Below are 26,188 nucleotides of genomic sequence, written 5' to 3'. Positions count from 1 at the left end.
ATTTTTCATATTCCTCTTCACTCATATCTGTCGCTCTCCAGCAAACACTCCAATTCCCGGTCCATGGCAACCATTCTCCCAATAGTTTCGTAAATTCTGGAGACTCACCTGACAATATGTCGGAATCGAATTCGTGAACTATGAAACGTAAAAATCACTTTTATAAAAATGAATAAATTGAAAAAAACACATGGCATGGAGATAAGATGTTTTTATTATATTTTACATGTAACAAAATTGTAAATCAATTAAGCTTCGCGTTTTTTTGCCCCTATATAAAAAAGTCGATTAAAATAACCCCTACTTTTATAAAAATGTCGAATAAAATAATCTTGCCTGAACATGTTGTCCCATTTTTTGCAAAACCCCTGCGACAATGACATTCGTAAGAGCCAATAGTGTTATTGCAGGTTGCGTTTGAGTGACATTTGTGAGTTCCCAGGGCACACTCGTCAATATCTGGAATGAACGATAAAGAGAAACAAGTTAATGAACTTTAATTATAACATAAAAGAAATTCTTGCATCATTTGTAAAGACAGTGACATTCGTAGGAGCCAATTGTGTTATCGCAGGTTGCTTTCGAGTGACATTTGTGAGTTCCGAGGGAACATTCGTCAACATCAGAAACTAACGATCTTGTTGAGAGCCTAGAACACTTTTATTTTTTTCTTTGCATTTTAAAAAAATTTCTTCCGTCAAACAAATACTGGTATAACTTAATATCAAAAATTAATGTGGTGTAACAACTGTCTAAAATAGACAAAACACTTTTCGACGTTTCCACCTGAGGAATGAGGACCTTCGTCAAGACTAACTCTCGCTACTAACTCTCCTGACGAACGCCCTCAGGTCGAAACGCCGAGAAGTGTTTTTTGTCTATTGTACTAGGCAGTTGTTATTATACCACATTTGATGCAATGTTACTTGGAGACGCTGCCATGCTGCTCCCTGGTTATTTAGGAACGTAAATCCTTGTATAGTTTGACTTCACATAGCTTGGAAACAATGTCGCATGCGTATCAGATCCTTTACAGTATGGAAAATCTCTCAAAAGTTCTATGTTTTGATCAAACTAGGGGTGCGTTTCCATGTTCGCAATTTCCTCAATAACTGAAAGTGGGACGTAGTCTGCATGGAGAGTCCTGTTCGAATCAGTAACGGTCTTTGAAATATTTGCAATTATATCCTCTCCCCTTTTACATGGAAAGAAGTTTAATTATCATCCTACACCAATATCTATATATTTTACACACCCGATATCTTTTAAAACCTTCCTCCCAGTCACTTCTAATGTGCAAGGCCATAGCTAAAAGCTTAATTGGAGGGGGGTAGTGCATATTCATATGTTCATGTTCGTTCATGTGTCTACTTGGTTCACACCCCTTAGCTATATAACAAAGTCGATTAAAATAATCTTGCCTGGACATGTTGTCCCATTTCCTGTAAATCCACTGCGACAGTGACATTCGTAGGAGCCATTAGTGTTAATGCAGGTTGCGTTTGAGTGACATTTGGGCTTTACCAGGGAACACTCGCCAGTATCTGAAATGAACGATCATGTTGAGAGTCTAGAACACTTTTTACCGTTTAACCTCTTTCCAAGGCATTTCTGAGAAATTTCTTCCGTCAAAGGATTACTGGTATGTCGTGTGCCAACCAGATCCCTTACAGAAGTGCCGGGTCTACTTGTTGGGCGTCATGGTTCCTACCATATGTATTATTAGGCGTGTATATGACACTGAGTATTTTTTTTAATTCAACTGAATTTCTTATATAAAAAGAGGCTTCAGTAGAACCAGATTCTCTCAAAATTAAAATTTTAGTTTTCATATTTCCATATTTTGATTATATTAGGGATGCGTTTCTGTTGGAGACAGGCCCGATCATACTGTATAATCAATCATAGTTAATTTAGTTATGGCGCATGTCAAAAGACAGAGAGTTATTAGAGAGAGAGTGAGACTATGAAGGAGTGAGCATCTGCAATTTGTTTTGGAAACATTAAAATAAACTTTCATTGTGATCTTTGGTGGATTATCTAACGGAGGCTGAACATTCACCAAATTTCGAGGTTCACTTTTTAATTTGTCCTAATAATTTTTGAAATCTGAAGGCGGTGCGTAATCGGTAATGAGATAAATTAATTCCTGTTCAAATTATACAAGCTGCACGCGGGCTAATTCAAATCAGTAGCGGTCTTTTGCTGGTATCCGAAATTGTTGGAAATATTTCCATTCGCCTTTTGGATAGGAAGAAATTTTCTCTTCATGCTGTTTTGATGTGCATTTTGTTTCCAAACCCAACTGTGTCAAAACTCTATTTATTCAAAACACAATTTCATCAAAAATTTCACACTATACTAATAAAATAAAAAATGTATCAACAATACAACAAGATATTATCCTCCAACCTTGTAAACAACTTTCATTGAAAGTCTACAAAGTAAAATATATTTATTGTAAGACACATTATGGAAATAACTAAAATTTCAAATGTTACCCAAACTTATGCCCTTGAACTATGCGCAGAATGCATAGTTCATCATTTTTAACATTCCATAGAAAATTGTCAGTGGGACGAACATTGCACGGGTATCGCGAAAGCGTGTATGTTGGATTTATTTCCGCATGCAGTGAATACAATAATATCCCATACCTTTGTTGTATTAATTAGATAAATATGATCGTAAGAGGCATTTTTTTCCAACACTTCCTGTGATGTAATTTCGTCGACCACGCTGTGCAACATTTCACAATTCGTTTCGTTGTCTTTCCGATGTTTTTTATAGTTGATTGATCTGCAACATGGCTCAATCGCACATTCCATGAGGCAATCAGTCATCTTGCTTTGAACAAAACTTCGTTTAACAACTGAGCCTTTAAGCCTGGAATCTAGAATATATAAATGTTTATTCATTCAGTCATTCATTAGAAAAAATAGGCCATTCTATCTTTTGTAAAAATTAGTAAATTAGTACATTAGCTACAACAAACTTTCCATCCCTCAGAGCATTACTTTATAGCTACGTTTCAAAATTTTATTTTTTATGAATATTTCAAAGCAAATGCAATAACCCGGTATTAATTTAGAGTTTTTGGGATGTATTTGTGATGCCCATGGATGTATTAATAGACTGAAACCGCATGCATCTTAGTTGAAACACGTTTTTTCAATTCACGATTTTTAATCTATTTCATATCAGCTATACAGTGCAAACCCAAATTAGGGCATATACGATGAAATGTCATAAACGATAAAACTACTTAAATTATGTATACTTCCAGGCATCGAGTGCTTCTCGGCAAGTCAAAGCAATTAAATTTCATACTATGAGACTTGCATATTGCTATATTCTTGTTTATCATGATGATTTTTTGAGCACACGTACCATAGTGCTGCGGTTTCATCCATGCAAGGCGAATGCGCAATGCCTCAAATTTGCAATTGTGTGCACGTTGCTCGCGTCAGCTAAATGCACGTTTAGTCGAAAGGGAGAGAATTTCTGTCAGCATAACCACGATATGATTATGTTCATCAGAAATAAATATAAACAGGATCAAGTTTTTTGACACGCAATATTACCATTATCTGAAGACTACCCAAGAGATGACTCGGGGGAGATAAAGGCACTACGTGTATTCACTCAATTCAATTATTTGTAATTCTAGTATACTATCCATAATATGCTTCAAACGATAAAAATGTTTCAACATTTAACTTTATAGGCCTATATCGAAAGATATATTCACCTTCCAGAGTTGAGTTGTAACAAATGACATGTACAACTTCCATCTGCGAATCTGTTCCTTTCAGAAGTATGCAGGAAATAAATATGAATAACCAGAGATTCGCCATTGTTGCCTCTTATTATTGTGTTCAATTTATTCACCTATAAAAAATTCGTCATAGCGGTGAATACAGGCGCGTAGCTACCCCTTGGGATATAATGCAAATTTTGTTGTGTTAGAATGTTTGGGCGGTACTGTACTGCAAAAATATATAAAGTCAAAAAAGGAATAAAAAATATAATTGTTCGCTTGATGGATAAATATTGCACTGAATATATAGCTACATGAAAGGTTATACAACCTGTAATCTATAAACCTATATAATGCTTAATCTATAAACCCACATAATCAATATAAAACCTTTTTTCTATAAACTTAGAATCAAATCATGAACCTATAATCTATAAATCTATAAATCTACAGTCTAAAAAACCTATTATCTATAAACCTATAATCCATAAAACCTATAATCTTTAAACTTAAAGTCAAATCATGAATAAACGTATATAATCTGTAAACCTATAATCTATATAAATCTATATATAATCTACAGACGTATATAATCTGTAAACCTATAATCCATAAAACCTAGGTATAATCTATAAACTATATAATCAAGTCATGAACCTATAATCTATAAATTAACGTATAACCTATAAACGTATACAACCTAGAAAGCTATTATCAAATCATGAGAGGTCCTTAACTGATAGCTACCCCCATTTTACATCCAGTGAATTAGGACGGTAATTTTCTTATCCCTCTAACAACATTTTTTCTTTCAAAACTAATAAATTTATACAATTTGTGATCTAGGTTCTGCTCGACTTATATCTTTCATACACACTTTTCAATAAATTTATTCATTTTTTATGAACCTATATTAGGGACCGCAAATATTTTTTAGTTCGCTTAAATTATCAGCAATATTTTTAGCAATTGGTATTTTTTGCTTACAAGTATATGCAGTGAATCTTATATTAAATATTATCGTAACGTTTACTGCTTCAACGTATATTTCAATAAAACACACAAATGAGTTTTCAAATTTCCAACGATATCTGTCGTAATAAATCATCTATGTTAACAAATGGATTAAAATTAGTTATGCTCAGTACATATGTTTGGCCAAAAAAAACAGAGACAAAAAAGTATATCTACTATTTCCCAATATTATTTCTTAAATTGAGAGGCATTTGCGCCATTTCAGAGGCCATAAGTCAAAATTTTCCTGGGGGGGATAACCCAATATACTTTAAATCATAGGAGGTTTTAACTGCACAATACCCCCTTTTAACTTCCATTGAATTAAAACGATATTTCCTTATCTTTATAGAGTCCTTCTTGCTTTTTTTCCTCAACCACTTTTTGTTGTGGAATTTAGTTAACGCGTGGTTGAGCACACCAACCATATAAGAAAAGTCATTTGCATAGTGTGCGCAGATATAGTGTTAGGGTCGTAAACTGTATATGTGTTGTAAAATGAATTGTTATGTATTGTTAATAGAATAGTGTAGTATAATATAACATAGGAAATGAAGGTTCGTGGTAGCACGTTGTAGCAACCGCGAAACCAGTAATAACGTAAACGGACGCAAATGTGGGCTGTAGGGGAGGAAAAAACCACAGAAAAACATCCTGTGGTTCGGTAAGAGATGCGTCAGAGAAACGCATCATTGTTTGGTAAAGCATCCTGTTTTAGTATTAAAATATAAGTTGAAATCATTGTTGTAAGTTAGTTGTGTATTAGAGCGTGAATTGTTAATTCCTGAATAAATGTAAAATTATATACAGTCCCAGTGTGGACCAGCGAAGCGGAAAATCAGCCTTGTTTGGAGATTTTCAACACTTTTATCATTCTGAAAGTAGGCTAGCGTTATTCTTATCGTCAGTACGAGGCCTTTGAGAGGCCTATAACTCAAAATTTTCCCGGAGGGGGAAACCAATTGCCGGAGCCCCAGCAATACTAAAAACGCTCAGCGGTCCCTGTCCTATATTATGCTTTAAATCATGCATGGAAGGTTTTAACTGCACAATACCCCAATTTTTACTTCCTGTGAATTGAAACAATATTTCCTTATCTCTATACGGTCCTTCTTGCTTTTTTTCCTCAACCACTTTTATCATTCGGAAAGTAGGCTAGGGTTGTTCTTATCGTCACTACAAGGCATTTGAGAGACTGACATAATGTATAGCTCTTGTAGTATGCCCTCCTATGAAGCATGACAATGTGAATATAACACGTATAATTTATATTGTTTACTGCTCGTGGTTTTTAAACATACGCAAAATATTAATGATATATTCGCAAGTCGTAACTTTTGTGCAGTAAATTTTTCCAGTACAATCGACACTTTAAAACGCTATATACGAATAAAAGATTACGACTTTACTTCAGGGAAAATTTGTCTCACATTATTTCCTCTTAGCTTACATAATTATTAAAACACACGTCGTATCTACACAAAATGAAAATGCCAGCTGCATGCATGCAAGATAAAACCCTCCGCTTTACTTCAATATCTCTTTAAAGAATTATATAATAATTACTAAAGATTCAAAGGGTCAATTTCCAGTAGAATTGCACACACTTCAAATTCAAGTCAGATGGAAAAATGATGGGAAAATGAGTCGTTCCTCCGGCAGGAATCGAACCTACGCTTTCGCTCTTGCCACTGAGCATTGCACCGGCATCGCAAAAGCGTAGGTTCGACTCCTGCTAGTTGACTCATTTTTCCATCAACTGTTCCTGGCTTGAATTTGAAGTGTGTATAATTCCACTCGAAATTATTCTAAAATTTACCTGCATCGAGTGAAGTGCCAAAAATCATAACCGATTTATAGTCATAACTGTCTCAACGCAGCAAATGTATTTTTCCCTTTTTGTTATACACATGCACATGCATAGACTGAAATTTGATCGCCGACTTTTCTCGATGTATCTATTGATTGTTGTGCTAAATATAGTTCATGAGCAAAATACTAAATATGGCAAACGTCAAACTGCTAATATACTACCTGCACTATCTTAAAGTGTGCAGTAAATTCGATAAATTACAAACGTTCTGCATAAAACTCGTGATGTTCGGGAGTAATGTAAGAAGGCAATAATTATAGACTATTTCTAATGTATTTAACAAAGCAGCAAATTCAGCTTTACCGACTATGTGTTTCACGTTGGTCTCATAAAATTTTATGCTCATGAACGGCTGTGCATGGGTGCATGCAGGCGCTCTAACATGAAGTTTTATACGGCGAACGTGCAGCTAAATTTGCTGCTTTGCTAAATGCATCAGAAATAGCTTATTGCTTTCTTACATTACTAATGAACATCACGAGTTTTATGTAGAACGTTTGTAATTTAGCGAAATTGCTGAACACTTTAAGATAGTGAAGTTATATAACACAAAGTTTATTAGCAGTTTGGCGTTTTTGCTGTAAATGTCATGCCGGCAAGCTAAAGCGGTAAAGATCTCTATCACTTGCTGCACGACCTATACGTCGAATATTAAACTAATTTTTCTATGGCATTTGCATGCCAAGGCTCACAAGTTGAGTACAAGTGACTACCGTAAATGCTACCGAAAATTTAACAAAGTTCTGACTGATATTACAAATTTGAAATAAACTTACAAAAGATTGATTTTGTTTCAAACCATTATGATATCTTGTTAGAAAATTTTCCTTTGCGTGCTGATGTAGTTAACAAACGCAAGCACACTGTGTTTGCGGTGAACACTGTTTGCAAATTGCAATATCGTATTTTTTATTCATCCTTTAAAGGTTTTCGAAATTACAAAAGGATGCAATGAAAATGCACTTTATTAATTTTAGTAAACATTAATAATTTCTACCTTTCCTGAACAGTTTTAGCCACAATCCGTCCCGGGGAGTTGTATTCAGGGTAAAGCGTGTACTTTGTGCACTATACATATATTTATATTGGTTACTGCCTTTTAAGGCACTTAATAAAACAACATGAACAATCGTGCGTATACATGCATGTATGCCATATCGGCTACTTGGAAAACTCTTTCATGCATGTTTCGTTAATTTGAATGCTATTTTTTTGTTTCTATATACAAAATTAAAATATTTTATTGCTTTTCGCACTTGCTGTGGTGCACGCGCAAATGAGTCGTTTAGTTTACTTTGAGCTAGTAGGTTTTTAGCTTACTATATCTACTCATATTAGCCATGACTGAATATATATCATAAATGCTCCGACAAAATAAAATTACTTGACGTATTTGCGTACGAGTTTTAAGTACTGTATAACGTCTAGCTTCTAGCAGGTGCTAAAGGTGTATTTATAGCTACATATAAACATCGCATTCTCTATATTTATATATGCATGTGTAAATTAAACTAAAAAATATGCAAACATATATTATTGCGCAGTCTCTATTCACATGTTTGTAACCTAAAAATATATCAGTTGGAAAATTCTATGTCTCACAGCAGTGTGCACAAAACAAGACAAGTCTAGACTAACATGTACAAGAAGAAAAATTAAGACTAGGTATCATGTAGCACAGGTGTATCAGACATGCAGCTGATACAATAACGTTCAGTAAACCGTAGGAAATTGGAATGAATAACACTTGACATCCCACGTAATGAAATGCAAATGAACGAGATGTAGAACAGGGTCACGAACTAAGGCCTACACAGACAGGGCGCGATTTTTCAAGCTTTTATTTTCTAAAAGCAAATAAATATTATCCTATCATAATATGGTTGCAGATTACATAACGATCGATAATACATCATTTTGTTGACTGCTCCGGCGTCCATAGATTCCAATTTTACTTCCGAAATTTAATTTATATATGCTTCTGAAACTTGAAATTTCGGTTTGTGCAAGTGGGCCTTTGAGATCTAGAAGCGGCTTTTGAAGCATACAAAACTACTGATAGGATATAATGTATTCATCACGACCCATCTGGCATAAACGTTTTGGCGTACTAATTTATCCTTGAATTTAGAGTGTGAAGGGACTTTATATAAGGAATGGGGGATGTCATAGATAACATACACATGTATGCATGTATGTTGTTTCACACCACGCAGTGTCCCATGCATGCTGTGATCCATGTTAGGCCGGACATTGTTCTTTTAGCCGTAATACTCCGCCGGAAGGAGCAAATAATTTTCTTATAATTGCACATACATAAATCCGCAACGGTCGAATTCTCACAATTAAAAAGAAAATCTAGCGAAAAATTTCTTTTAAATTGTGAGAATTCAACCGTTGCGGATTCCCTTCACCTGTCACAATTGAAAAGAAAATCGAGCGAAAAATTTCGTTCGATCGTAAAATTTCGCTTGGTGGAATAGGATTAATTCACTTGTTCTCGTCCACGTAAATTGCACGTGAAATAGCATCTACAGAATTTATGCATGGGAATAAACAGGTCATGAAGCATGCAGATGGCCGTTACTTGTTATCGCGCACGTACGGTAAATTAGTTAAACGCGCCTACGTTTTTACCTATATGTTCAAAATCCCGTTCATCAAAGCATGCCAAATGCACAGAATATTATTTCCTTTCATTTTATCACACAGACAACAAAAAATATGTCAAGCGTGTAGAAAAATGAGAAAAACATACTAACTAAAGCCCATCCCGCACACGAGAGCTATCAGCTGAGCTAACGACCTCGCGAGGCAGTTAGCTGACTTAGCTCAGCGCGACAACCATCCGCACAGGTGAGAAACTTGCCTCTCGAGGCGAATTACTCACGAAAAATATCCCGCACACGAGAGTAACTTGCTGAGCTAACAGGCTCGCGAGGTCTTTAACTCAGCTAATATAGCTCTCGTGTACGGCGGGATTAAAGCTCCTACTTTCATTGATTATACTTTCAAAGTGATCATTACTGTTGGACTAAAACGTACATTAGCAACTTGAACGAAACTATAGTAATTAAAAGCGTTTATGAGAAACGATACCTTTAATCCAAGGAAGTATAAAGTGAACTTATTTCAATACCTGACGATCACAGACGAATGTTGAATATTGAGTTAAGAAAAGCCGAAATTTCCAAGTAACAACTTTTAATTCAGAAGTAAAGTAGTCGAATATAGACGGAGTTCTTTTAGTTTCACCTGTCAAGCTTCGTCTTACCAAGGAACCTTGCGACAAGCACGGTCATCACGACAATGAGGAAAGATTAGCAGAACGTTTTATTATTATTAACGTTCTTTCCGGTTGCTAGGAGAAAGTGGCGCTCGTTATTCAATTTACAAAATTACATTATTATCAATTAAGATATGTGTATTCGGATAGTGGGAAAACAAATTGGATTTTGTAAAAACACACAATATATCCGACAGTTTTAATTGCTTTTTGTGCCTTTTCCCGATACTCTTAAATATATATATTGAGTTTATAACTGATCGAATCTAGTATATATTATGCATGTGCAACTTTTGTATAACGTGAAACGTTTAATTGCGTAGGTTTAAACAGGTTGCAGTAGTTATCTTTTATCTGTCGGCTTTGAGATGGATATACCCCAGTGTAAAGGAAAGTGCATGCACGTAGAATATTGTTAAGGATGAGGAAAAATTCCCATCGAAATTTAGTACGAGCTAGGGCATGAAAGAAAAGCGAAGAGCAGCTGCTGCATGTGGGGAAATGTGACTGAATGGGAGGGTTTATATTAAGACACACGCCGCAGGTGACGTAGCCAGCCTGACGATTTTGTCCCACTATGTAAATTTCGAGTTATTATAATTATTCATGTTTTTAGAAATTTATTGCTTTCATGATCACAGTCAATGAACACCAAAATATCATAGCATAGCGGGACAAATCGTTAGGCTGGCTACACTACTTACACCGCGGATCATTTTTTTTTTTGCTCATACATGCAGTGTCTTGAAATATCAGCGTTACTTTAATCGCAAGAAGAAAGTCTTTTTCTTCATAGTACCATGTTGAATATTCCGATCTGGGGCCGGTTGTATCAAGCCCGTTTAGCTTAAACGGTGGATAAGTCAAAATTACATAACACTCTAACTCTTATATCTCTCTTGAATAAGTCAACTTGAATATTGTGCACTGAATATATAGTTGTAAACAGTATCTTTGTATTATGGTTAAAACCATTTAGTTTGCTTGTTGAATAAAACGATATCATAGATTTGCTTTCTATTTTGAGCTTATCCACCGTTTAAGCTAAACAGGCTTGATACAACGTCCTCAGACAATTAATAAACAACCTTTAAAAGAAAATATTAAAGCTATCCAGCTGATCTAAGATTAAGAATTAGCCATATGTCGGAACCTCAATAATTATTTCCTAATAACGTCTGAACTTGATGCTTTGTAATATTCTTGCATGTAAGTTTGCATGGTGACATCAATAAGTAAATTAGTTTGTAGGTACACCACGTAAGTATTTAATACTGCAAAGCTTTCGGTCCGTTAATCCTGGCCTTCAATGATCCTTTATTTACTTATCCGTTATTCACTGATCCTTTATTGCACTGATGAAGGCCCAGGTTAACGGACCGAAAGCTTTGCAGTATTAAATACTCACGTGGTGTATAGTGTATACCTACAAGCTAATTTACCTTTTGATGCTTAGCATTCTAACTTTTTCTTTTTCCACAGAATGGTTTATAGTCTATTGTACACAGAGTTGCTTTCCTCGCACTATCCCTTTCAGCAAAGTAGAGCAGCTGCATGGAAACGTATTTATAATCACGGTTACTGATAGCATATTTTAAGGCCAAAAGTTTCTTTCCCGCACAAATTACAAAAATAAATATAGTGTGTTAACTTTGCATAAATATATTTTCCAAGACAACAACGTTTCGATGCGAAACATTTTATTTTTATTAATAAGTATGAGATGTTTCTAACTGTTATGATGAATAATTATATTCTCTCCCAACCCTTATGTTACAAAGAAATTCTCTCTCTGGCTTTTAATGATTCAGTTGTCAGGATGTATATGATACTTTTTACTCGTAATATGAAAACGAAATGCAGCTTCGTCGCTTTTAAACAACTATAATTTGTTATCGCAAATTCAACGATGTTAGGGATTATTTCAGGATATTTACGATTGGGTTATTTCGATCAAACAAATTTTTCTATTAATCTTTTTTGGATTGTGAGAATTATTCGACATGCAGTATAGATTATATATTTTAGTTCGGTCAAACTTGTAGAAGAAGCAGCCGGAAACGTTTCGCGTGGGCAGTGCGCTGTATCCACGGGGACAAAGTCATTAATGGATGAAATGGAAATTTGTGTTCAATTAGTATATGATTAGGCAATATTGTTTATTTAAGTAATTATTCAGCCAAGCAAGTGAACTAAGAATGCACCTGTTTTAAGGCGTCGCTTTTAAATATTAACAAGTTTCGCATGTCTGTAACCCCACGCGTGCAAAATACTTTAAAGCTTATTTTTTAAATATTTTCTCCGCCTTTTTTCTTGAGCTGTGCCCGTTTTCTTTTTAGTTAAAGTGGACAAACCAGTTCTGCACATCGGTTTTGCTCATAACAATGCGAGGTTCTCCAAATTAATTTTGAATGTTTTCGAATTTTTCTCATCAAAAACGCTACAAGTTCATATTCATCACAAGCATAGCAAACCTAAATATTTTTAGATATTCAGAGAGCACAACGTATTTCGAAAACTATGGAACTATAACAGAGGTTCAAAATGTAAATAAACCGTTTGTTTGCATACGGGGACTTGACTTGACTTCCATTTTAAAGTCTCGCAGTTGCCTCGTTATCAGTATACCAAAAATTATTTGCAATATACAAAAAGTTTGCGAAATGTCATTGACGTTCGTTGCTGACGTTCTCAAACTCCTAAGAAGAGTATTTTTTCGACAAAAAGTTCCGTTTAGTGACTAAAAGTTCCTAACTTTATATAAGTTTGGTTTTCATATGTCGTAATGGACGACTTGCGCTTTAGACTAATTTCTTACCTCGGCAATAAAAAGGACATTTTCTGAAAGATCTTACTTAAATTAGTGCAAATGCAAAGTTTATCTGCGAAATTTTGTAAAATACGGAAAATATAGCCACGCGAAGTTGTCGATTTTTGTATACTTTTGTATTACGTGCGGAAATGTGTAACTAAATTAGTTACACGCTTCCGGTCGTAATACAAAAGTATACAAAATTTGCCAACTTCGCGTGGCTATATTTTCCGTATTTTACAACATTTTGCAGCCAAACTTTGCATTTGCACTAATTTAAGTAAGATCTTTCTAGCTGTCATGATTTATTTTCTTCTAGTTACTTCGATCAAAAATTAGTCTAAAGCGCAAGTCATCCATTCATCGACGATGTTCTAGGAGCCATTGTCACTGACCAATGGAGTGAATAATTTTTACGATAGACAAAGCATTTTATGCTTTAATAACCTATATCGAACAAAATACATCGCTGATGAATAGCGACTTTTATTTCATTTAAAGTCTCACGGTTGCCTCGTTATCATGCGGTATGAATAATTATTTGCAAAAATAAAAAAGTTTGCGAAATGTCACTGACGTTCGTTGCTGACGTTCTCAAGCATTTGTTTTGGCAAGTCTGGAAGTTGCTAATTACCATGGACGTGACTATATTTCGGCATATTCGACCTTTACTATTCATTCTTTTTATCACCAAGGTCGGGTATACCATATTCCCGTATGTTCGACCTTCCCTTTTTTATTACTAAGGTCGATACAATTACTTAATGTTTTTTCTTAACTCGAGATTGTTCGCTCCCCCACTTCTTCATCATGACTTAACTTAACCCGCAATTGTTTTATGAAATAACAACGACAAGGCCTGAATTTAAATATAAATTCTTTAAAACTTTAAATTTCCGTGTTTGGATGGCTTGATCCAAACACGGGCTTCGACCACTAAGAATATTTTTAATCATCGTTTTACATGCATTTCGTTTTACTTACAAATGTCAGTAACAAAATAAATCGATAACCATATACTTGAGGTTAAATTGGACATAATTCGATGTTATTCGGCCTCGGCACAAAAATCATTCGGACAGAAATTGTATAAATATGTAACATCTTTGATGCATCGCTGTAGCTATAGGCCAGAGACACCACGGAATATTATGCACATACCTCTCAAAAAAATAAGGTACCTGACATTAATCTACTTAACATTTTCATCTCTTATTATCTATCACTTATCTATCGAAACCTTGCAATATGGGAGTGTCACAATCGAGATACGCTGGCCATGCAGTTGTGTCGAAGGCTGGATAGCGCCTATCCTGCGTTTTGTATTTTTTTTGCTGTATACATTCGATTCATCGGCACAACTAAAATAGGCACTCGTCCTCCATTTCATCCGTGCCCGGCCTTTGTATTAGTAGCCTGAACACTATTAATTTGGGGCACGGGTACCAGGAAAGTTTAGCCTTGCCGTGCTAATAAATTGAATGTAGTGTAAACGAGACTTTTAACCGTTGTAAACGCTGGAAAAGCAGTAAAATTACAACTTTTGAGGCAACAAGGATTATAGATACATGAGCATTAAAGTTTAATGAAAGTTATACTGAACAACGGGTAATTTTGAAGCGACTGAAAAAACACTGTTATACGGATAGTGCATGCTATCAAGCTTTCGTTGAACTGTATGGCCGCATTAGTGCACCTATATAATGGCTATATTTTAAATTGCCAGCTATAAAATGGAAAGAAAAATACGAATACAATGACATCACAGGCAAGAGCTGAATAATGACTTACATGAAAATATATTATATATAAATATCATATATATTTCAATTTTCTAAAATAAATATTTTGAGCACTATTGGGCTTCAAGGACATTGCGCGGCAATTCAAATACTTTTTAAGGTATTATTCATTATTACAAACTAAGAAGAGTAAATTTTTTTTCGACAAAAAGTTCCGTTTAGAGACGAAAAGTTCCTAACTTTATGTAAGTTTGGTTTTCATATGTCGTAATTCATCGACGATGTTCTAGGAGCCATTGTCACTGACCAATGAAGTGAATAATTTTTACGATAGACAAATCATTTTATAAAAGCATTTAATAACCTCGACAAAGTACGTCGCCGATGAATAGCCATATTAGAGAACCAAGCCTTATGGGATTCTGGAACAATAGATGTCCGAGAGGGTATTTTCACTAGCAGAACTTTTCACGCCTACCAATACGAATATACATTCCCAGTCCCAGGTGTGATATGCCTATAGTGGTTTCGTAAAATGCACATGTTAAACATTATTTTGGCAACTTTTACATTCAATTTCCTTCAGGTGAAGAGAAAATCAACTTCTTTGTATCCTTGACCAGACGGGTCTGTAAGCGAATTGGAGTTTCGTCTACCTCATTACACGAAAAAAAAGCATATTCTTACATCAAAAATACACACGGGTTTACCGTAGCAGTTTATAGCGGACTTCACTCCTCAGTGGCAAAATCGTAATTTCGAACATTGACACTGTGAGCACATGCATAGTGAAATCTTTCACGAAACGTAAGGTTGAGAAAACAGTTTTCAAATTTAAGGTGGTGAAGTGTTACACCGAACATCTTTTCTCGTACTAAAATTTTACTCCCATGATTAAGTGACGATTATTTGAGAGCTCATCGTAATGAGTTGCAGGAAGGTGCATACAAGTTTTACGAATTTCATTCACACGGTATCCGGAAGAAATTGCATATTCACTTATTTTACGAAACTTATCCTTCAATAATTTGTGTAGAATAGTAGTGCGTGCATTGTCCACGAATTGTCGAAATGCTTGGTGGTAGTGTATTGTTCGTTTATGAGATCATCTGTTGAATACGCCGCACCCGCTTGGTCGAATCTGCCGGTTAACTTGTCCGATCTCATTGAAAACACCCAGAAACGTGCACTAAGGATGTCTTACGATCATGCATTATAACATTCGAACTTGGGAGTCTGTTGTACGTCGAAAAACCAATCTCTGTCAGTCCTTTATTGCGAAGCTTAAGTCAATTCGAAGTACACATCTCTTATCATGATCAAGGTGAAAATATTTATCAACCTCTCAGAACTAATATCTGGATAAACACTTGTAAGTCGTCACTCATCTTAATAGTCGCATTTTTTAAAAATGTGCGTGCTTGTAGGCAACGCAAGCTCTTATGTCAATCAATTGTGTTAAAAATGTTGCGCGGTCAAGCATGTAATAGATTACGTGAACAAAAGATCAATTCGGTAAAATAAGAGTGAAAAATAGTTTAAGTTGAAAGATATTGTTCACAGAGGTGATTGTTTGTAAATTTTACTAGTTGTTGACGATAAATATTGTAAGCTGTGTTAAGTTAACTTACTACGAGCAAGTGATGGAACATTACGAGTCATTAAAAAAGATCATGAAATGAGATTGACGTTTTGGATGCAGTTCAAAACAGCCCCGCTATTGTGAATCAGAATACCGCTGGCTGGGTACGAACAGATTCAGAAGACGAACGGCTACCAGTGTTAAACTGGTCGTAGGTTGGCATATTGATTATTTATCGATCAATTTATATGTTCTATATAACATTATCCTATACCTAGTTTATGTATGTTTAAGAACGTTTATTAATATGTTTTACGTAAAATCGAGCACCAATTCCAACCCCTTTCCAAACCTTAGTCTCAACCATCCTTAAAACCCCAAGAACTCCAACCACTTTTCGAACACCAATTCCAACCACTTTCCGAACCTTAGTCTCAACCACCCTCAAACCCCCACCAATTCCAACCCCTTTCCAAACCTTAGTTCCAACCACCCTCAAAACCCCAAGAACTTTCCCAACCACTTTTCCAGCACCAACTCCGGCCCCCTTCCGAACCTTAGTCTTAACCACCCTCAAACCCCCACCGATTCCAACCCCTTTCCAAACCTCTTAGTCCAACCAGCCTCAAAACCCTAAGAACTCCAACCACTTTTCCAGCACCAATTCCAAGCCCTTTCCGAACCTTAGTCTCAACCACCCTCAAAACCCCCACGTTGCCCTACATGCGATGTCTATGTGCAAACTGAGAATCATCAATGTTATATGCAACCCGTAAGAGACAAAAACAGCAGCGACATTAACGAAGAAGCGAACCTCCTCCGAATACAGAGACGAACGATGAAGAAAACTCGACTCAAAGCGGGTACAATCAACTCTTATTCTTTAACTTTGAGTGTCACCAAGAAAACGGAAATAACGAACCCAACTTATGCATAGTACAAGACGAGGCAGGCGACGAGTGCATATTGGGAAGCTCCGCGTTTTCTATCAGTACGTCTCAGTGAGACACGCTGCATGAGATATATTCTAATATCACATTTTTGAGATGATGACCAACTCGACTAGTGCGTCAGCGCCTTACACAAACAAGTTATGAGAGCTGAAACGAAATTCTAACGCCAACCCAAATTTCTAACTTACAACGCTGATTGGTTGGATGAGGATCAGCCCACTCTGGTTGATGACGTGTGCGAGTGTCCCTCAACCTTTACTATAAAAGGGCGTGCACAACACCCGAACCTTCAGTAGACTAGCGGAGTAAAAATCATGTGAAACGTTAGAGAAGCTCAACATACACAACTAACGATAAAGACAAGAACACAAAACGACGAAGATCAAAAAGAAAGAAGGGAACATTAAAAAAAAAGGCAAACATTGTAAAGATCTCCTACCTCGCGTACATAGAAAATAAAAGTCATTTAAAAATTTGGTGGAGGAACGGCCTTATGAACAACCCGAAGGAACGGTACGTCCAGTATATTCCTGTAGTGTTCGTACCAACGTCTACTGAAACGACGCCAGTAACAACGACCCAAACGCCTACAACGACAACGAAGGACGCGGCAACCCAAACCGAGAGCTCGATAGCTTTGGAATTCGACCAATACGTGCAAAAATTGCGACTCGCAGCCGCCAAGACCCGCTACTGTGAGCCAAAATACCGTTGTATTCCAGCTGGCTACGAAGAAAAATCTGACGATGAATTGTTGGCCGTGCTAAACTGGTCGTAAGTTGGCATATTGACTAAATCGATGTGTGCAAGTTTCCCTCAACCTTTACTATAAAAGGGCGTGCACAACACCCAAACCTTCAGTGGACTAGCGGAATAAAAATCATGTGAAACGTTAGAGAAGCTCAACATACACAACCAACGATAAAGACAAGAACACAAAACGACGAAGATCAAAAAGAAAGAAGAGAACATTAAAAACATTAGTCAAACATTGTAAAGATCTCCTACCTCGCGTACATAGAAAAAAAAAGTCATTTAAAAATTTGGTGGAGGAACGGCCTTATGAACAACCCGCAGGAACCGTACACGTCCAGTATATTCCTGTAGTGTTCGTACCAACGTCTACTGAAACGACGCCAGTAACAACGACTCAAACGCCAGCAACGACAACGAAAGACGCGGCGACCCAAACCGAGAGCTCGATAGCTTTGGAATTCGACCAATACGTGCAAAAATTGCGACTCGCAGCCGCCAAGACCCGCTACTGTGAGCCAAAATACCGTTGTATTCCAGCTGGCTACGAAACAGAATCTGACGATGAATTGTTGACCGTGCTAAACTGGTCGTAAGTTGACATGTTGACTAAATCGATCAATTTACATACTTTATATCATTTCTTACATATTAACGTTATTCTATATCTAGTTACTTATCATTAAGAATGTTTAGATATAATTATATGTTTTGCGCTTAATAGAGAGTTGAGTAGGTTAATGAGCGTAGCAGAGTCTAGTTCTGAAAACAACGAACCAATCGCTAGGCGAACGCGTTCTCATAATATAGGTTCTCTAGGGTGGGACCCTTCGCGTTGGTGTACACGAAATTGTAGCTACATCTCGGTGTGGGAACGAGCCTTCTGATCTTTCAGACTCCGATACATCTCTCTCTTCATTGGCTTACTCAGAGACCCTATACTGGAAGAGGAAGCCCAAGCCCTACCACAGGGTATTTTTGAATTACTACAAGAAATGACTGACAGACTACATGAACAACAAAATCAAATTGCAGGGGCGCCTCCTAGGGCTAGTGGCCTTCCACCCTCAGTTTTTCGTGGTTCCCCAACTGAGGATTACGATGAGTGGTTACAAAAATTTAACAGATATGCTACGTTTAATGGGTGGACCCCTGAGCAACAGTTAAATGGGTTTGTATTGTTTCTTGGTGGTAGCGCCCAACGCGTTTGTCAGCGGCAAACTGATGAAGTTCGCGCAGATTTCGAAGCGATACAAGAGGCTTTAAGGCAAGTATTTGTAACACCACACCAACAGTTCCTCCGGCGCCATGCTGATCAGTCGCCGAATTACGTTACTTGCAAAGAATTTGCGAGGTTACAAAATCAAATTCAGACCACACAGCCGATTGTAAGACTGAGAGTTGGACCGTTAAAACCAGTTGCAAACTCTTATTATATGCAAGAAATCGACGGAACAGCAATGGTCGACCAATTTGTAATCGTTGCAATAGAGTAGGGCATATTGCAAATCCTTGTTTTGTAAATTTAAACCGTTCAAGTCACTCACAAGGCCGTACAAATTTTAATCCACCTAGGAGTTCATTGTTTCAACCACAGCGTAGTCACTACTATACAACGGGGCAAACCGTAAGAAATAATTTTAATCCTGAAACTAACCCGAGATCAAATACCAATGTAGGGAGGTATACACGTTTTCCAGCATTGCCACCACCTCCTCTCCCACCACCACCTTTGAACGCTATACAGCAAGAAAGCGCACATACATCTAGTCCATATCATAATAAACCTTGTTTTCTCTTCGCACGAAAACGCCCTGCTCAAAACAATATATGTGCCTACCCAGAACTTCGGAAAACTAACTGTAACTGGGAAAATCGAAAGCTTTGATGCTAATATTCTTATTGATACGGGTTCTGCTATTACAGTAATTAATCAAGCTTTTTGGGCTAAAATTCGACGACATTTGAAATTGATATCAGGAACATCCAGTCAATGAAAAACAGCGCAAACCGCAAGTGGCGAAATAGTTAGGTTTTTTAGGAGATGTCAATTTGGAATTCTATTTAGGCAACGCTAGTTATATGGTAAAAACTGTGTTTTACCAAAGCTTCATTATATGGCTATTTTAGGAAAGGATTTTCTTGAGCGTTTTGATTGTATCATAGATTTTAAATCTGGTTATCTCAAAATTGATCGTGATAATCTGGTTATGCTTAATACACCTAGTACGCGTCAAACTGAGACTAGCGACCATGAGCCTACAATCGAAACTGAAGAAATAGCAGAAGATCCATTACCGTTTGCAGATATAGAACCTGAAATTCGTGATAACTCAGAATATACCATTTATGCAGCTGACACTGACGTCATACCTCCAAATTCCGAATGTATTATTCTGTTACGCAAAGCTTTATTGTGTTTAGAGATATGCATATAAAAATAGCAGCAAAAATAGGAATATCAAGAGCATGACAGGGATTAGTGAATGATTTTTGCCACAAGACGCCTGAGTAAGTATATTTTTCGGCCATTAGCAAACATTAATCGCCTTTCCCTTTCATGTATGACATATCGTGGGATTAAATAAGTAATAAGGTGAAAATATTTATAATCCTCTCAGAACTAATACTTGGATAAACATGCAGTCTTAAGTCTTCACTTATCTTAATGGTCGCATTCTTTAAAAAAAGTGTGCGTGCTGTAGGCCATTCAAGTTCTTATGTCAATCAATTGTGTTAAAAATGTTGCTCGGTCAAGCATGTAATAGATTACGTCATCAAAAGTTCAATTCGATAAAATAAGAGTGAAAATAGTTTAAGTTGAAAGATATTGTTCACAGATATATTGTTTGTAAATTTTACTAGTTGTTGATGATAAACATTTTAAGTTGTGAACATTTTTAAGTATTGATCGATTGAGCAGAAGACCAACTCGACTAGTGCGACAACGCCTTAAACAAACAAGATATGAGAACTGGAACGAGCTTCTAAGACCAACCCACATTTCTAACTTACAACGCTGATTGGTTGGATAAGGATCAGCCCACTCTGGTTGATGACGTCTGCAAGTTTCCCTCAACCGTTACTATAAAAGGGCGTGCACAACACCCCAACCTTCAGTGGACTAGCGGAGTAAAAAGCATGTGAAACGTTAGGAAGCTCAACCTTACAGGACAGACAACCCAGACAAGAACTCAAAAACGACGAAGATCAGAAGATCAAGTGAAGAGTAGAGAATCCAGTAAAGAAACTGAACATTATTGAACTTCAGTAAAACCATTGTAAAGATTTCCTACCTCGCGTAAATAGAAAATAAAAGCTACTTAACACTTGGTGGAGGAACGGCCTTATGAACACCCCGGAGGAACCGTACGTTCGATATATTCCTGTAGTGTTCGTACCAACGCCTGCTGAAACGCCGCCAGTAACAACCACAGCCACCCAAACGCCAGTAACAACAACCAAGGACGCGGCAACCCAAACGGAGAGCCAGATAGCAGTAGAATTTGACGAGTTTATGCAGAAATTGCGACTCGAAGCCCCCAAATCCGCTATTGTGAGCCAAAATACCGCTGTGTTCCAGCGGGCTACGAAGAAGAATCCAATGATGAGTTGTTACCTGTGCTAAACTGGTCGTAAGTTGGCATATAAACTTTAATCGATCAATTTACATACTTTATATTATTCCTTACATATTAACATTATTCTATATCTATATATCTAGTTATCTATCTTTAAGAACGTTTATATATTAATATGTTTTTAGCTTAATAGAGAGTTGCATAGTTTAATGAGCGTAGCAGAGTCTAGTTCTGAAAACAACGAACCAATCGCTAGGCGAACGCGCTCTCATAACACAGGTTCTTTAGGGTTGGCCCCTGCGCGTTGGTGTACACGAAATTGTACACATCGGGGAGGTAACGAGCCTTCTGAAATTTCAAACTCTTCTGATTCAAATACTTCTCTTTCTTCATTGGCCTACACAGAAACAGAATTTCCTGCTTTCCCCAGGGACCCAATAATGGAAGAGGAAGCCCAAGCCCTACCACAGGGTCTTCTTGACTTACTACAACAAATAACCGACAGACTACATGAACAACAAAATCAAATTGTAGGGGCGCCTCCCAGAGCTAGTGGCCTTCCACCCCCAGTTTTTCGCGGCTCCCCAACTGAGGATTACGATGAGTGGCTACACAAATTTCAGCGATATGCCACGTTTAATGCATGGACCCCTGAACAACAGTTAAATGGGTTTATGATGTTTCTTGGTGGTAGCGCTCTACGCGTTTGTCAGCGCCAAACTGATGAAGTTCGCGGATTTACAAGCGTTACAAGATGCTTTAAGACAAGTATTTGTATCACCACATCAACAGTTCCTCCGGCGCCAAGAATTGAATAACCGCACGCAAGGACCAGTAGAGCCGCTCGAAAGCTATCTTGACGATATTGACGCTAGAGCAGCGCGCTTACAGCTCACAGATGCAGAAACTATGCAATGCTTTGTTCAAGGACTACGTCAAGATCTAAAAGAGCATGTCATTTTGCAGTTACCAGATACATATGCCGCCGCTGTTGATGCCGCGCGTTTGAAAAATTCGCTTTCGCGCCCAGTAACCTCAGCTCTAACAAGTCCAAATTCGCGCGCCTTAACACCTATAGATTTTGTTTCGTCGCACTCGACAGCACACGTCCAAGCAGCACGTAATACTCATAGCAATTCTGACCAGTTTCCGAATTACGTCACTCGTGAAGAGTTTATCAGGTTGCAAAATCAAGTTCAGTCAACGCCAGCCAACATTAGACCGAGAGTAGGACCGACACAAATGGTTCCAAATGCTTACAATGCTCCGTAATCGGCGCACCACTGATGGTCGACCAATTTGTAATCGTTGTAATAGAGTTGGGCACATTGCAAATCGTTGTTTTGTAAACCTGGGTCGTTCAAATTTCTCACAAAGCCGAACAAATTTTAATATGCCTAGAAGCTCATTACCTCAGCTGCAACACTACACACCAGGGCAAACTACAAGAAATAATTTTAATCAAAATAACCCTAGATCAACCCTTTATTCAGGAAGGTCTACACGTTTTCCAGCATTGCCACCGCCTCCTCCCCCACCACCACCTTTGAACGCTATACAGCAAGGAAGCGCACGTACATCTAGTCAATATCACGATAAACCTTGTTTTCTCTTTGCACGAAAACGTTCTGTTCCAAACAATACATTTGCTCACCCAGATCTTCGAAAAACGCATTACCTCACTGTAACTGGGAAAATCGAAGGCATTGATGCAAATATTCTCATTGATACGGGTTCCGCTATTACTGTAATTAACCAAGCTTTCTGGGAGAAAATTCGACAAAATTCGAAATTGGCTTTAGGAACATCAGGACAATGTAAAACAGCGCAAACCGCAAGTGGCGAAATAGTTCAAGTTTTAGGAGATGTCAATTTGGAATTCCATTTGGGCAACGCTAGTTATATGGTAAAAACATGTGTTTTACCAAAGCTTCATTATATGGCCATTTTAGGAAAAGATTTTCTTGAACGTTTTGATTGTATCATAGATTTTAAATCTGGTTATCTCAAAATTGATCGTGATAATCTGGTTATGCTTAATACACCTAGTACGCGTCAAACTGAGACTAGCGACCATGAGCCTACAATCGAAACTGAAGAAATAGCAGAAGATCCATTACCGTTTGCAGATACAGAACCTGAAATTCGTGATAACTCAGAATATACCATTTATGCGGCTGACACTCACGTTATTCCTCCAAATTCCGAATGTATTATTCCAGCGACATTTAAGGACAATAATATTACTGAAACAATAGGTTTGATAGAGGCCAATGCAAATTTACCGCAGCGATTTAATATTTGTGGCGCCGCAGCGCTTGTGTATGTATCTCCAGCAGGTCTGGTCCCCTTTCGGTTGGTAAACCCTACTGAAAAACCGGTTAAAATTTATAGGTATACTACACTGGGAACGTTTTTCAAACAAAGCGAGATTAACAATATTATGTCCTCATCAGCGGAACAAACATGTAATCCTTTATCCACTAAACAGAATACTAATCTTCCGACGGAACAAACAGGTCAATTTGAATTCGATATTTCACCAGATTTAACAACTGATCAACTGAATAAACTACATGGTTTTTTATCGGATAATGCGGATATCTTTTCACAAAGTACACATGATTTAGGTCGAACATCCATCGTTAAACACCAAATTTTTACGGATGGTTCTCCACCTATACGACAGAGACCATATCGTACTGCACCAACACAACGTGAAACGATAACAGAACACATCCAGACAATGCTTGAGGCCAACATTATTGAACCTTCAGTTAGCCCATGGGCGAGTCCAGTAGTGCTCGTAAAGAAAAAAGACGGTTCAACTCGTTTTTGTGTTGATTACAGGAAACTGAATGCTGTAACAAAAAAGGATTCCTACCCTTTACCGCATATTCAAGAGTCTTTGGACTTATTAGGCCAAACACAATTCTTTACAACCTTAGATTTGTTTTCTGGATATTGGCAGGTAGAAATGGACGAATCGTCAAAAGAATTAACAGCATTTACCACTTATGACGGCCTATACCAATTCAATGTACTCCCTTTCGGACTATGTAACGCACCATATACCTTTCAGCGATTGATGGAAAATGTCTTACGCGGATTAAATTGGAAAATATGTCTAATATACATCGACGACATAATTTCATGCTCCCATTCCTTTCAGGAACATCTATACAACATTCAAATTTGGTATTTCTGCGCCTTAGACAAGCAAATATTAAACTTAAGTCCAGTAAAAGCCATTTTGCATTTCCTAAAGTCAAATATTTGGGCCACATAGTTTCGCGAGAAGGAATTCAACCAGATCCGGATAAGATTAGTGCAGTAAAAGACTTTCCTGTGCCAAAAAAGGTTAAGGATGTGCGTAGTTTTCTCGGCCTAGCTAACTATTATCGACGTTTTGTGAAAGATTTCTCGAAAATTGCTAAACTACTTACGCAATTACTCCATAAGAATGTAAACTTCAATGGACCGATGCTTGTCAAATAGCCTTCGATATCTTAAAAACGGCGTTAATATCAGTTCTATAAACCGATGGAAATATGTCGACGATACCAGCCTTTCAGAAACAATTAAGAAAGGTAAAGAAAGCCATCTACAAATGGTCATTGATGATATAGAGAAATGGTGTATTGAGAACGACATGGTACTTAATCATAACAAATGTAAAGAGTTGATAATCTCGTTTGCTAAAGAGACCCCGGATCTCCAGCCACTGGATTGGAGATCATTGTATATCTGTCATCAGATCTTCATTGGAATTTACATATTGAATATGTCGTGGCCAAGGCATCAAAGAGACATTACTTTCTCCGGGTACTTAAACGAAGCGGAGTAAGCGAATCCTCCTTAATTCAAGTGTTTTTTACATGCATAAGACCCGTTCTTGAATACTCGTGTCAGATGTGGAACTTTGGGGCACCAGATTACTTAAAAGAGGAGATAGAAAGAATCCAAAAACGTGCTTGAGACTAATATTTCCAGATCTGTCATACCGCGAAGTTTTAGAGTACAAAGGAATTCAATCACTTAGCCAAAGAAGAAATGATATATGTATGTCATATTTCGAAAAAAATTCTTCATCCTGAACATAAGTTGCACGATCTCGTTCCGGATAGACGCATGAACTCAGTTAAATATTCTATTCGTAATGAGCACCATGTCAACCTAATTGATTGTAAAACTAGTCGTTTTAGAAACTCGTTTTTACCTTCTAGTATCGTAGTTTATAATGACTCATTAAAGTAGTTTTTAGAATTTTATAAATTAGCTATGGATTGTCTGTTTTGTAGCTACTTTTCCAAATAATTTCCCTAGTATAGTTGTAAATTTAATATTTTTACTGTGTATTTGTATATTGGGTATTCTTACTGTAAATAATTTTGTATACTTCAGCTCTTGTAAGCTGCTATCCAGATTATTAATAAATTCAATTCAATTCAAATTCTGTGTTACCCTGACTTCACAAAACAATTTGATTCATACGTAGACGCAAGTTTGCATGGATTAGGAATGACCCTAGGTCAAATTCAGAATAACCGGGAAGTAATCATCGCATATGCTGGTTGTAGTTTAAATTCGGCCGAGCTCTCGTATTCTGCTACAGCAAAAGAAGCTTTGGCAGTAATTGATCATATGACATAATTTAGCCATCCCCGCGCGTATAAAAAAGGCTTTGTGAAATTAATCAAATTCAAAGAAAAATGGATCGGAAACAAAAATAAATTGAGGAAAAATTACTACAAACAAACAAAAAGAAAAGCTAAAGAAGTATAAAGAGTTTTATATCTTTATGATGAAAGAAAACATAGACATGATAGTAA

At 37.0% G+C, this 26,188-nt stretch overlaps 1 long non-coding RNA gene across 1 annotated transcript; it reads right to left on the bottom strand.

Moving 5' to 3' along the window:
- Nucleotides 1-14,525: 14,525 nt before the first annotated feature.
- On the bottom strand, nucleotides 14,526-20,254 carry LOC114535513. Its single transcript, XR_003688308.1, has 2 exons — nucleotides 16,753-20,254; nucleotides 14,526-16,625 (listed from the first exon to the last, which is right to left on the bottom strand). It is a non-coding gene; the product is annotated as an uncharacterized LOC114535513 (long non-coding RNA).
- Nucleotides 20,255-26,188: the final 5,934 nt, after the last annotated feature.

The sequence above is a fragment of the Dendronephthya gigantea genome, unplaced genomic scaffold, assembly GCF_004324835.1.
Source record: "Dendronephthya gigantea isolate DGI-Jeju-01 unplaced genomic scaffold, DenGig_1.0 000120F, whole genome shotgun sequence".
NCBI classification, from domain to species: domain Eukaryota; kingdom Metazoa; phylum Cnidaria; class Anthozoa; order Malacalcyonacea; family Nephtheidae; genus Dendronephthya; species Dendronephthya gigantea.
This window is presented reverse-complemented; position numbering and strand designations above follow the sequence as displayed.